General features: G+C 45.9%; 1 protein-coding gene across 2 annotated transcripts in view; it reads right to left on the bottom strand.

The window, feature by feature from the left end:
- strbp (spermatid perinuclear RNA binding protein) overlaps nt 1–10167 on the bottom strand; it is a 141920-nt gene extending 131753 nt beyond the window's left edge. For both annotated transcript variants that reach the window (XM_056290290.1, XM_056290289.1), the window contains exon 1: nt 9991–10167. The gene's annotated coding sequence lies outside the window, so the exon portion shown is untranslated. The remainder of the gene's footprint in view (nt 1–9990) is intronic.
- Between the last annotated feature and the right edge of the window lie 561 nt (nt 10168–10728).

Genomic DNA, 10728 nt, shown 5'->3' on the forward strand with positions numbered 1-10728 from the left:
TATGAGGCGGTCACCACAGCTACAGTTGTTTACAGCCCTGCTGTGTTGTGTTTCTGCTATGAGTGGCCCTTTCTGAAGCTTCTCACAATGCTTCAGGAGGCCGATTACACTTTAGACAGACACAACAAGACGTTATCGAGGTACTGATGTACAAATAGAGACTGAAGCTGTATTTTTTTTAAATTTTGAGATACTTTATTGATCCCTGTGGGGAAATTACACTCCGCATTTAACCCATCCTAGCTGTGTAGCTAGGAGCAGTGTGCAGCATCTGGGGACCAACTCCAGCTCTTCTTTCCATTGCCTTGCTCAGGGGCACAGACAGGAGTATTAACCCTAACATGCATGTCTTTTTGATGGTGGGAGGAAACCGCAGCACCCGGAGGAAAACCACCGCAGACATGGGGAGAACATGAAAACTCCACACTGAGGATGACCTGGGATGACCCCAAGGTTGGACAACCCCGGGGTTCGAACCCAGGACCTTCTTGCTGTGAGGCGACAGCACTAACCACTGCACCACCAAATGGTTTTAATGCTCACGTTGTGAATTCAGGGGGCAGCCGGGAACCGAACGCGGACAGCCCGCACCACGGTCGACTGCGCTAACCAGTCAACTAAAGGGTCCGACCCAATACATGCAATTAATACATGCAGTTAAAGAGAGGAATTGAGGTTCATTAACCCCCAAGGCCATCTATGTCAGATCCAAAATATATCCAATCCCCCCCAAATGACTTACGATCATATAAAGCCTGTGGAAAACCACTAGTCCAACTCCATCCAAATACAACACAAACTTTGACTGGACTCAGAAACAACACTGACATACCCCCATGATTCTGTTTTGGAAGTGAACACAGCAAACGTATAGAGAATTCAGGATTTCATTTGGAAAAACTGACACTTTTGGAAGGTAGTGTTCATAGGCGGCCATGAGCAAAAATGCCCAAGACCTCCAAATGCTAAATACTAAACCCTGAAAATATCATATCTAAACATTGAAAGGTGTTCTTTTAATCTTTCATTATGAATATTTATTATGTTATGCATGCATAAAAACAAATTATATTTTTTATTAAAATGCATAATTATATAATTAAAATAACCACTGAGGATGCACGTGCATCCTTAGTGCCGGTCCCAAGCCCGGACAAATGGGGAGGGTTGCGTCAGGAAGGGCATCCGGCGTAAAATCTTTGCCAAATCAAATATGCGGCTCATAAATAAGACTTACATACCGAATCGGTCGAGGCCCGGGTTACCAACGACCGCCACCGGTACTGTTAACCAGCAGGGTGCCAGTGGAAACTATGCTACTGTTAGGCGAAGGAGAAGGAGAGGGGGAAAGCATGTCCAGAGGCAGCTAGAGAGGAGGAAGGGTAGGCATGTGGAGGTGAGAGTTGGAACTTTGAATGTTGGCACTATGACTGGTAAAGGGAGAGAGCTGGCTGACATGATGGAAAGAAGAAAGGTAGGCATACTGTGTGTGCAAGAGACCAGGTGGAAGGGGAGTAAGGCCAGGAGTATCGGAGGTGGGTTCAAACTCTTCTACCATGGTGTGAATGGGAGGAGTAATTCTGAAGGAAGAGTATGTCAAGAGCGTGCTGGAGGTGAAAAGAGTGTCAGACAGAGTGATGAGTATGAAGCTGGAAATTGAAGGTTTATTGCTGAATGTTATCAGCGCATATGCCCCGCAAGTTGGGTGTGAGATGGATGAAAAAGAAGAATTCTGGAGTGAGTTGGACGACATGGTGGAGAGGGTACCCAAGGAGGAGAGAGTGGTGATTGGAGAAGACTTCAATGGACATGTTGGTGAAGGGAACAGAGGTGATGAGGAGGTGATGGGAAGGTATGGAGTCAAGAAGAGAAATGTGGAAGGACAGATGGTGGTTGATTTTGCGAAAAGGATGGAAATGACTGTGGTGAATACATATTTCAAGAAGAGGGAGGAACACAGGGTGACGTACAAGAGTGGAGGAAAGTGCACACAGGTGGACTATATCTTATGTAGAAGGCGCCATCTAAAACGGATTGGAGACTGCAAGGTGGTGACAGGGGAGAACGTAGCTAGGCAGCATCGGATGGTTGTCTGTAGGATGACTTTGGAGACCAAGAAGAGGAAGCGAGTGAAGACACAGCCGAAGATCAAATGGTGGAAGTTGAAGAAGGAAGACTGTTGTGTGGAGTTCAGACAGGAGTTAAGACAGGCACTGGGTGGTAGTGAAGAGTTGCCAGATGGCTGGACAACCACTGCAGAAATAGTGAGGGAGACAGCTAGGAAGGTACTTGGTGTGTCATCAGGACAGAGGAAGGAAGACAAGGAGACTTGGTGGTGGAATGAGGAAGTACAGCAAATTATACAGAGGAAAAGATTGGCAAAGAAGAAGTGGGATAGTACGAGAGATGAAGAAAGTAGACAGGAGTACAAGAAGATGCAGCGTAAAGCAAAGAGAGAGGTGGCAAAGGCAAAGGCAAAGGCGTATGGTGAGTTGTATGACAGGTTAGACACTAAGGAAGGACAAAATGACTTGTACCAATTGGCTAGACAGAGGGACCAAGCTGCAAAGGATGTGCAGCAAGTTAGGGCGATCAAGGATAGAGATGGAAATGTGCTGACAAGCGAGGAGAGTGTGCTAAGAAGGTGGAAGGAATACTTTGAGGGGCTGATGAATGAAGAAAATGAGAGAGAGAGAAGGTTGGATGATGTAGGGATAGCGAATCAGGAAGTTCAGTGGATTAACAAGGAGGAAGTGAGGGCAGCTATGAAGAGGATGAAGAGTGGAAAGGCAGTTGGTCCTCATGACATACCTGTGGAGGCATGGAGATGTTTAGGAGAGATGGCTGTGGAGTTTTTAACTAGATTGTTTAACACAATCCTGGAAAGTGAGAGGATGCCTGAGGAGTGGAGAAGAAGCATACTGGTACCGATTTTCAAGAACAAGGGTGATGTGCAGAACTGTAACAACTACAGAGGTATAAAGTTGATCAGCCACAGCATGAAGATTTGGGAAAGAGTAATAGAAGCTAGGTTAAGAGGAGAGGTGATGATCAGCGAGCAGCAGTATGGTTTCATGCCACGAAAGAGCACCACAGATGCGACGTTTGCTTTGAGAATGTTGATTGAGAAGTATAGAGAAGGTCAGAAAGAGTTGCATTGTGTCTTTGTAGAATTAGAGAAAGCTTATGACAGAGTGCCGAGCGAGGAGGTGTGGTATTGTATGAGGAAGTCAGGAGTTGCAGAGAAGTATGTAAGAGTGGTGCAGGATACATATGAGGGAAGTGTGACAATGGTGAGGTGTGTGGTTGGAATGACAGATGGGTTCAAGGTGGAGGTCGGATTACATCAAGGATCGGCTCTGAGCCCTTTTTTGTTTGCAATGGTGATGGACAGGTTGACGGACAAGATCAGGCAGGAGTCTCCATGGACTATGATGTTCGCGGATGACATTGTGATCTGTAGCGAGAGTAGGTTGCAGGTTGAGGAGAGCCTGGAGAGGTGGAGGTATGCACTAGAGAGAAAAGGAATGAAAGTCAGTAGGAGCAAGACGGAATACCTATGCGTGAATGAGAGAGAGGACAGTGGAACGGTCAGGATGCAAGTAGTGGAGGTGACAAAGGCATTTGAGTTTAAATACTTGGGGTCAACTGTCCAAAGTAACGGGGAGTGCAGTAGAGAGGTGAAAAAGAGAGTGCAGGCAGGGTGGAGTGGGTGGAGAAGAGTGTCAGGAGTGATTTGCGACAGAAGGGTACCAGCAAGAGTTAAAGGGGAAGTTTACAAGATGGTTGTGAGATCAGCTATGTTATATGGTTTGGAGACAGTGGCACTGACGAAAAGACAGGAGGCGGAGCTGGAGGTGGCAGAGTTGAAGATGCTAAGATTTTCACTGGGAGTAACGAAGAAGGACAGGATTAGGAACGATTATATTAGAGGGACCGCTCAGGTTGGACGGTTTGGAGACAAAGCAAGAGAGGCAAGATTGAGATGGCTTGGACATGTGTGGAGGAGAGATGCTGAGTATATTGGGAGAAGGATGCTGAATATGGAGCTGCCAGGGAAGAGGAGAACAGGAAGGCCAAAGAGGAGGTTTATGGATGTGGTGAGGGAAGACATGCAGGTGGCTGGTGTGACAGAGGAAGACGCAGAAGACAGGAAGAAATGGAAACGGATGATCCGCTGTGGCGACCCCTAACGGGAGCAGCCGAAAGTAGTAGTAGATATAATTAAAATTATATATATATATATATATATATATATATATTAATCATGCATAAAATAAAATTAATGCATACAATGCATATTATTTTATGCATGCTCAATAATCCAGGTAAGAACATCACAGAAAGTTGAATCAGTTCATCCAGACACAACGTTTATTGACAGAAACGTTCCATCACTCATCTAGGTGACCTCTTCAGTCTCAACTGACTGCAGGTATCACCACCCTTATAAACAACCGAAGCATAACTACCGAAGATTACGATCGGTTTCATATGCAAATAGGTGTGAGCATTAACTGTCATTAACCGCCATCTTACAATGCTGCTGTGACTGCAACTGTTCCCCAGTCCTCTGTGAATAGTCCACATGGCCACTGAAACTCTAGTGGCCACGGCAGTCTGCATATGAAACAGATCGTTGGTTTGGGTCGTTATGTCACTGTATTGTTTATAAGGGTAGGGGTACCTGCAGTCAGTTTAGACTGAAGAGGTCACTTAGATAAAACGTTTCTGTCAATAAAAGTTGTGTCCAGATGGACTGATTCACCTTTCTTGGACAGACAGACAGACAGACTAACAGACAGATCCTAGTAACGTCTAGTTAAACAAACATCTCCTCTAATCCAAACAGGAAGTAATAACTGCCAATATTAACCCGGGAGGCAAAGTTCTGCTTTATGGGTGGGCGTCAACGATGCAGTACTGAAGACAAATGTTAAAGTGGAACTTCCGAAGGTTCATGAAGGCAATGAGTTTATTTAGTGCCTCGCTTAAATGTTTGAAATGTACATTTCTTTTGTATTATGAAACAGTAAATAAGTCTTTAGGAAAACATCTTGATATGTATCCGTGCACTCTGGCCTATTCAGGATTACATAAAGCTTTCTCATTTTAATGAAGCTCGTCCTAATTCAGTTGCGAGTTGGAAAATAGTCCGCTTCCAAGTCAACTGTCCATGTTCAACGGGCACTCGTCTGTGTCTTGTATGAATTTAGAAGAGACATCACAGGGCTTTCATCTACCCCTCTCCTGCTCTCTCCTAGTCCTCTGCCTTACTTCCCACAAGTCTTTTGGTGTCCGTGCATTTATGTGTGAGCATGGGTGCAGCCAGGCAGCTACCCACCCCAGCTCCTTGGGTTCTGCTTTACACCATTTTGTTTAGACAGTTTTAAAATCACCACACACACACACACACACACACACACACACACACACACACACACACACACACACACACACACACACACACACACACACACACACACACAGTATGGAAGTGGGTCTGCGTTTGGGTGCCCGGAGCCTATCAGCTGAACAGGAATCTGCCTACCAGTTCTCAGATTCTAGCAGAGAGCAGCACATTTAGACTCTAATATGGCCGGGAAATGAAGCTCTAATCCAATTGGCTGGCAGCTTTAGTAAAAGCCACCCTAATTGGCAGATATTGTTGCTGACTGGCTAAGGTTCCCGTAAGCGCAGCAGTGGGTTTGAGAGAACTCCCAGCGGGCGCTGTGATGTACAGGAGAGCGAGGGTCTGAGAAACCTGTTCACAATCTTCTCCCACTTTGCAATAAGCGCAGCTTATTGGCAGTCTGCTGACTCAAGTCTATACCGTTCTCTAACTGCGTCGGTCGTTGCTGACAAAACACACACACATCCCATAACAGTCCCATCCCCGGAGATGAAAACAACTTTTGCTACACAAACACATCCCATAACCATTTAATTATGAATGGCTCACTTTAACAGCATAATTTGGATAGTTTGCGAGAAAATATGGCCACGGGATGAGAATTTCACCATCCATAAAAATTCACCTTTCTCCGCTCAAGCAGGACGGTGTGCCTTGCGATCGATTGAATGATTATACTTTTCTTGCCTCGGTGGTAGATTTTTATTTTATTTTGATTGATACGAAGAACAAGATTTAAAGACAAAATAAGAAACAAAAGCACATAAGATTGACATTTCTTTTTTCTTTTGCTATGCTTGCAGAGGGAAAATGCCACTGTCAGCAGCCGTTCCTGTTTCCTTTCACTTCAGTGTGGAATCCAGAAATGGACTGGAACATTCAGAGAACAAGAGCTAGCGGAGGACAGAGGAAAAGGAAGGGGACAGAGAGAGAGCCAGAGAGAGAGCAAGAGAGGGATGTAGAGAGAGACAGACAGATAGAGATGGAGAGACAGAGACAGAGAGAGACAGACAGACAGAGACAGACACAGAGAGAGACAGACACAGACACAGAGAGCGAGAAAAAGAATGACAGAGAGAGCGAGATAGAGAGAGAGACAGACAGAGACAGACAGACAGACAGGGAGTGAGAGAGAGACAGAGACAGAGAAAGACAGAGAGAGTGAGATAAAGAGAGTGACAGACAGACAGAGAGACAGAGACAGACAGACAGACAGACAGACAGACAGACAGACAGACAGAGACAGAGAAAGACAGAGAGAGCAAGATAGAGAGAGAGACAAACAGAGACAGACAGACAGACCGACAGAGAGAGAGCGAAAGAGACAGACGGACAGAGAGACAGACAGACAGAGACAGAGAGAGACAGAGAGAGCAAGATAGAGAGAGATAAACAGAGACAGACAGACAGACCGACAGAGAGAGAGCGAGAGCGAGACAGACAGACAGACAGACAGACAGAAAGAGAGACAGAGAAACAGACAGAGACAGAGAGAGATACTTGAAATGATTTCACCGTTGCCTTGCCTGTTGATATGAAGTGTAAAAGTCTCTAAACCTGCTCCTCCCAGCTGCACACTGATCCCTTGCTTGGCACGGAATAAAACATGACAGGCTTTATAACAAGAAACATCCTCGTAGTTTAGAGAGCCGTTTGTACACCTGTATACCATGATCCATCAACGCCTGCTCGCTCACTTCCTCCTGCCAATTCTGAAGTGTTCACGGTAGCAGCACACACCGTGGTAGCCAACTTCCTTTTCTTAATACAGCTGGTAGTTTGTCCAAAACATACAAGAAACACACACAGACACACACACACACAAACGACATTTAAGCAAAAATGCCCAAACACTCCCCTATACATCAACGCACTCAATATTCAAAAGCAATTATCTGTGTCGTGGCAAAATGACAAAAATCTCTTACAGTATTGTCACACTCTAGCATGCTCACGAACACACGCAGCAAGCATAGATAAAGTATGTCCTGATCAGTACAGTATGGTCTTCTCTTATAGGGCAGTTGTCTGTCCTCCTTGTTTCATGTCTTCCAGCTCACATCCCACCAAAGACGCTTCTCCAGTTACTCTGTACAGACTCGCTGCACTCAGTGAGTCTCTCATGCATTCATCTGCTGTCAGCTAACAATAGGTCTTTATTTCTTCTCATGGAGAAGACACTTTATAACACTACCTTTGTTAATATTAATTATATAATAATAAAAAGAAATATTTAAAGCCTCTTTATAGAAAGAGAGACACTTTATTGTGTCATTGTACAGGTTACAATGAAGTTGTTTGCTGCACTTAACCCATCCTGTTGTATAGGAGCAGTGGGCAGCTGCAGCGCCCGGGGACCAACTCCAGTTTTTCTTTCCATTGCCTTGCTCTGGGCACAGACAGGTGTATTAACCCTAACATGCGTGTCTTTTTTTTAACAGTGGGAGGAAACTGGAGCACCCGGAGGAAACCCACCACAGACACGGGGAGAACGTGCAAACTCCACACAGAAAGGACCTGGGGCTGCCTGGGGTTCGAACCCAGGACGTTCTCGCTGTGAGGCGACCGTGGTAACCACTGGGCCACTGTGCCCTTTCGTGACACTCAAGGTCACCTTACATCAAATACAGTAAAACAAAGCAGTAAAAAAACATCAGCGCAATCAACAAGAAAACACACAATAAGCAATAGCGCATAAATCAGCGGGAGTTAAAAAAAAAGATGAATTTGGTGCTGTTAAAGTGAGTACGCTAGTTTGAAAACGCGGGTTTTAAGAGCAGTTTTGAATTCTGTAGTGGAGTCCGGTACACAGTGTTCTGTAAGGCAGTACGTTCTGTTACATATGAACTTTAAGCATCTATCGTACAATGGTATAGGTCATACGTGGTCAAAGATTAAAAGCAACGTTAAACATCATCTATGATTATATGACATATTGCCTGTCAGCTGTTAACATGAGAAACTATCAAGCAAGTGTATCCAAAGGAATTGAATCAAGTGCAACTGGACATACCATGACCTGGATGAATGAGAACATTCACAGATATTAAGCAAGTGCATCAAAACGCATCGCTGTGAACGGGGTTGGGCAGGAAACGAAGACACGCCCACCCAGCTGGCTTGGGCGTGTCAAAGGGGTTGGGCAGGGACGAAGACACGCCCACGCAGCGTTGTGGTCGACAACGGTAAACGGCACACCTGTGATTGGCTGGGGAGTGTGAAAGGGGTTGGGCATGGAACGAAGACACGCCCACACAGCGGTGTGGTCGACAACGGTACACAGTATATTAGCGGGGGACACCTATCACACCTGTGATTGGCTGGGGAGTGTGGCAGGACTGAAACAACAGCGACCCCTCACAGACAACCCACAGCTGGCTGGCACAGAGAGCCGCTGAACTACTGGAGCAAACAGAGTAGTGACTGAGGACTCGAGTCTGGAGTTGAGCCTTTGACAAACACAGAGAAATCAGCCAACACGAAAAAAAACAGACTACACGTGACCCCAGGTCTATCAGTCATAAATGGAGCAATTAATTACACTTTCAACAAACAAACAAACACGCAAAGCTGCAGAGACACGCTGCCACAACAATCCCATTAACAAGTCAATCTGCCCGTATCGAATCTATTTGTCCCCGTTTCTCAGAAGTTGCTCAGGAAGTCGCGCAGAATAAACGGCAACCTGGGAACCCCCCCTTTTTTTTTGCTGTTGTTGAAAAAGACATCGCAGGCCGCGGGGAACAACGACTCGGTTCAGACAGCAGCTCCGAGAGCCGGTGCGAGCGACAGAGATCAAGGTGCATTTCCTGATCTGAGTTGGCCGACATGTTGGGCTTTGGTATGCTCACAAGCTGGTTCGGCGAGTGGAAGACAGCAAATGTGTCCTCCCTCCCTGTCTCCATCTCTCGCTTTCACTCCCCCCCCCTCCTCCCCCAAAGAAAACCCGCTTATAAATGACGTTGCCCCACAGAAGAAGAAGAAAAACTGATTCGTACAAAGAGACACGACCAAGGAGGATGCGTTTATAGATAAAACTAGATTATAGATTTTTTTAAAAAGAGGGGGGGGGATTCACTTGCCGGCTGTATCTCGCAAAGGCAGTGCGGAAGTCAAGCTGCGGTTTCCGAACACCTGCTACTCAAGATGAACCGGGGCTGCCCGCGTTCAGCACCCTCAAGTTGTTGACCGACCCCCCCCCCTATCTTTATACCTAGCCTACACGAACCCGGGTTCCACCACTTCATAACGCTTCATAACTCTTGTCAATTCTCCCGGAACGGCGCGGACGGGGGAAAGTTAAGGGCTCGTGAGTTCCTGATTTTGTTTCTTAGCTCGGAGCGGCACTTAAAAAAAAAAGGACTTAAAAATAGCCTTGATATTACGAGTCAACCTTCAGTGGGTGGGAGGGGGGGTTAGAAACTTAAGTATACTACCACCCCCCCCCCGTCTTCTAATTAAATAAGACCGATACCGGAGATGAGATCTAGATTTTAAAAGCCCCCTCTTGGATGAGCGCATACATGGAGACGTCACTAAGTGGATATTTCCTCTATGAGAAGCAAAAGCCAACTTACGGTGCGATGATGAGACGCTGTCGAGCGAGCAGGGAAAAGGCCACACACAAAAAAAAAAGAAGAAAAAAGAGACACAGAAATCCGACAGCGAGACCAGACCGTATCCAAATGTCAACGCCGGACAACAACAACAATACAGATCAGCAGCGAGCGGGCCGCCTGCTGGTTTCTCTCCGCTCTCACTCGCACGAGGTCCCGGAGATGAATGGCGAGAGTGCGCAGGCGCGGACAGGGCCAATTCATTCTGGTGGCGTGAAGTGAAGAGCAGAGCTAATGCGCTTTTCTTTTTTTTTTAACTCATAGGGGGGGCGGGGGGGGCCTGGCGTGCACGACAGCGAAACCGCTACCATCAACAATGTTTAGCGAGCCAAACACAGAATGGAGCAGCAAAACACTGACATGGAACATGACGTATGCGACCCTCATTAGCATTTCATTTCATTCGTATGAAAAAAATGCATTGGCTAAATCAACCTTACTTTATTGGCTGAAATTGTAAGATTACGTTTCGGGTTTTTTTTTTCCTCTCATGTTGACAAAAGAAACGCCTTAAGGCAGACCAGTGTTAAACAAAATTTTCTGAAAAAAAAAAAACTACCTCGTGGTTTAATATTTTGGAGGATATTGATAACGACCGTGACCCGTTTTACCCTTTTTTATGTCCCTCTACTACTGAGGAGGATTACTCTCGCCCAGACAGTCTTATAAATAATTCAAGAATAAAAAGCTGCCTATGCT

The sequence above is a fragment of the Lampris incognitus genome, chromosome 12, assembly GCF_029633865.1.
Source record: "Lampris incognitus isolate fLamInc1 chromosome 12, fLamInc1.hap2, whole genome shotgun sequence".
In the NCBI taxonomy this organism is placed as follows: domain Eukaryota; kingdom Metazoa; phylum Chordata; class Actinopteri; order Lampriformes; family Lampridae; genus Lampris; species Lampris incognitus.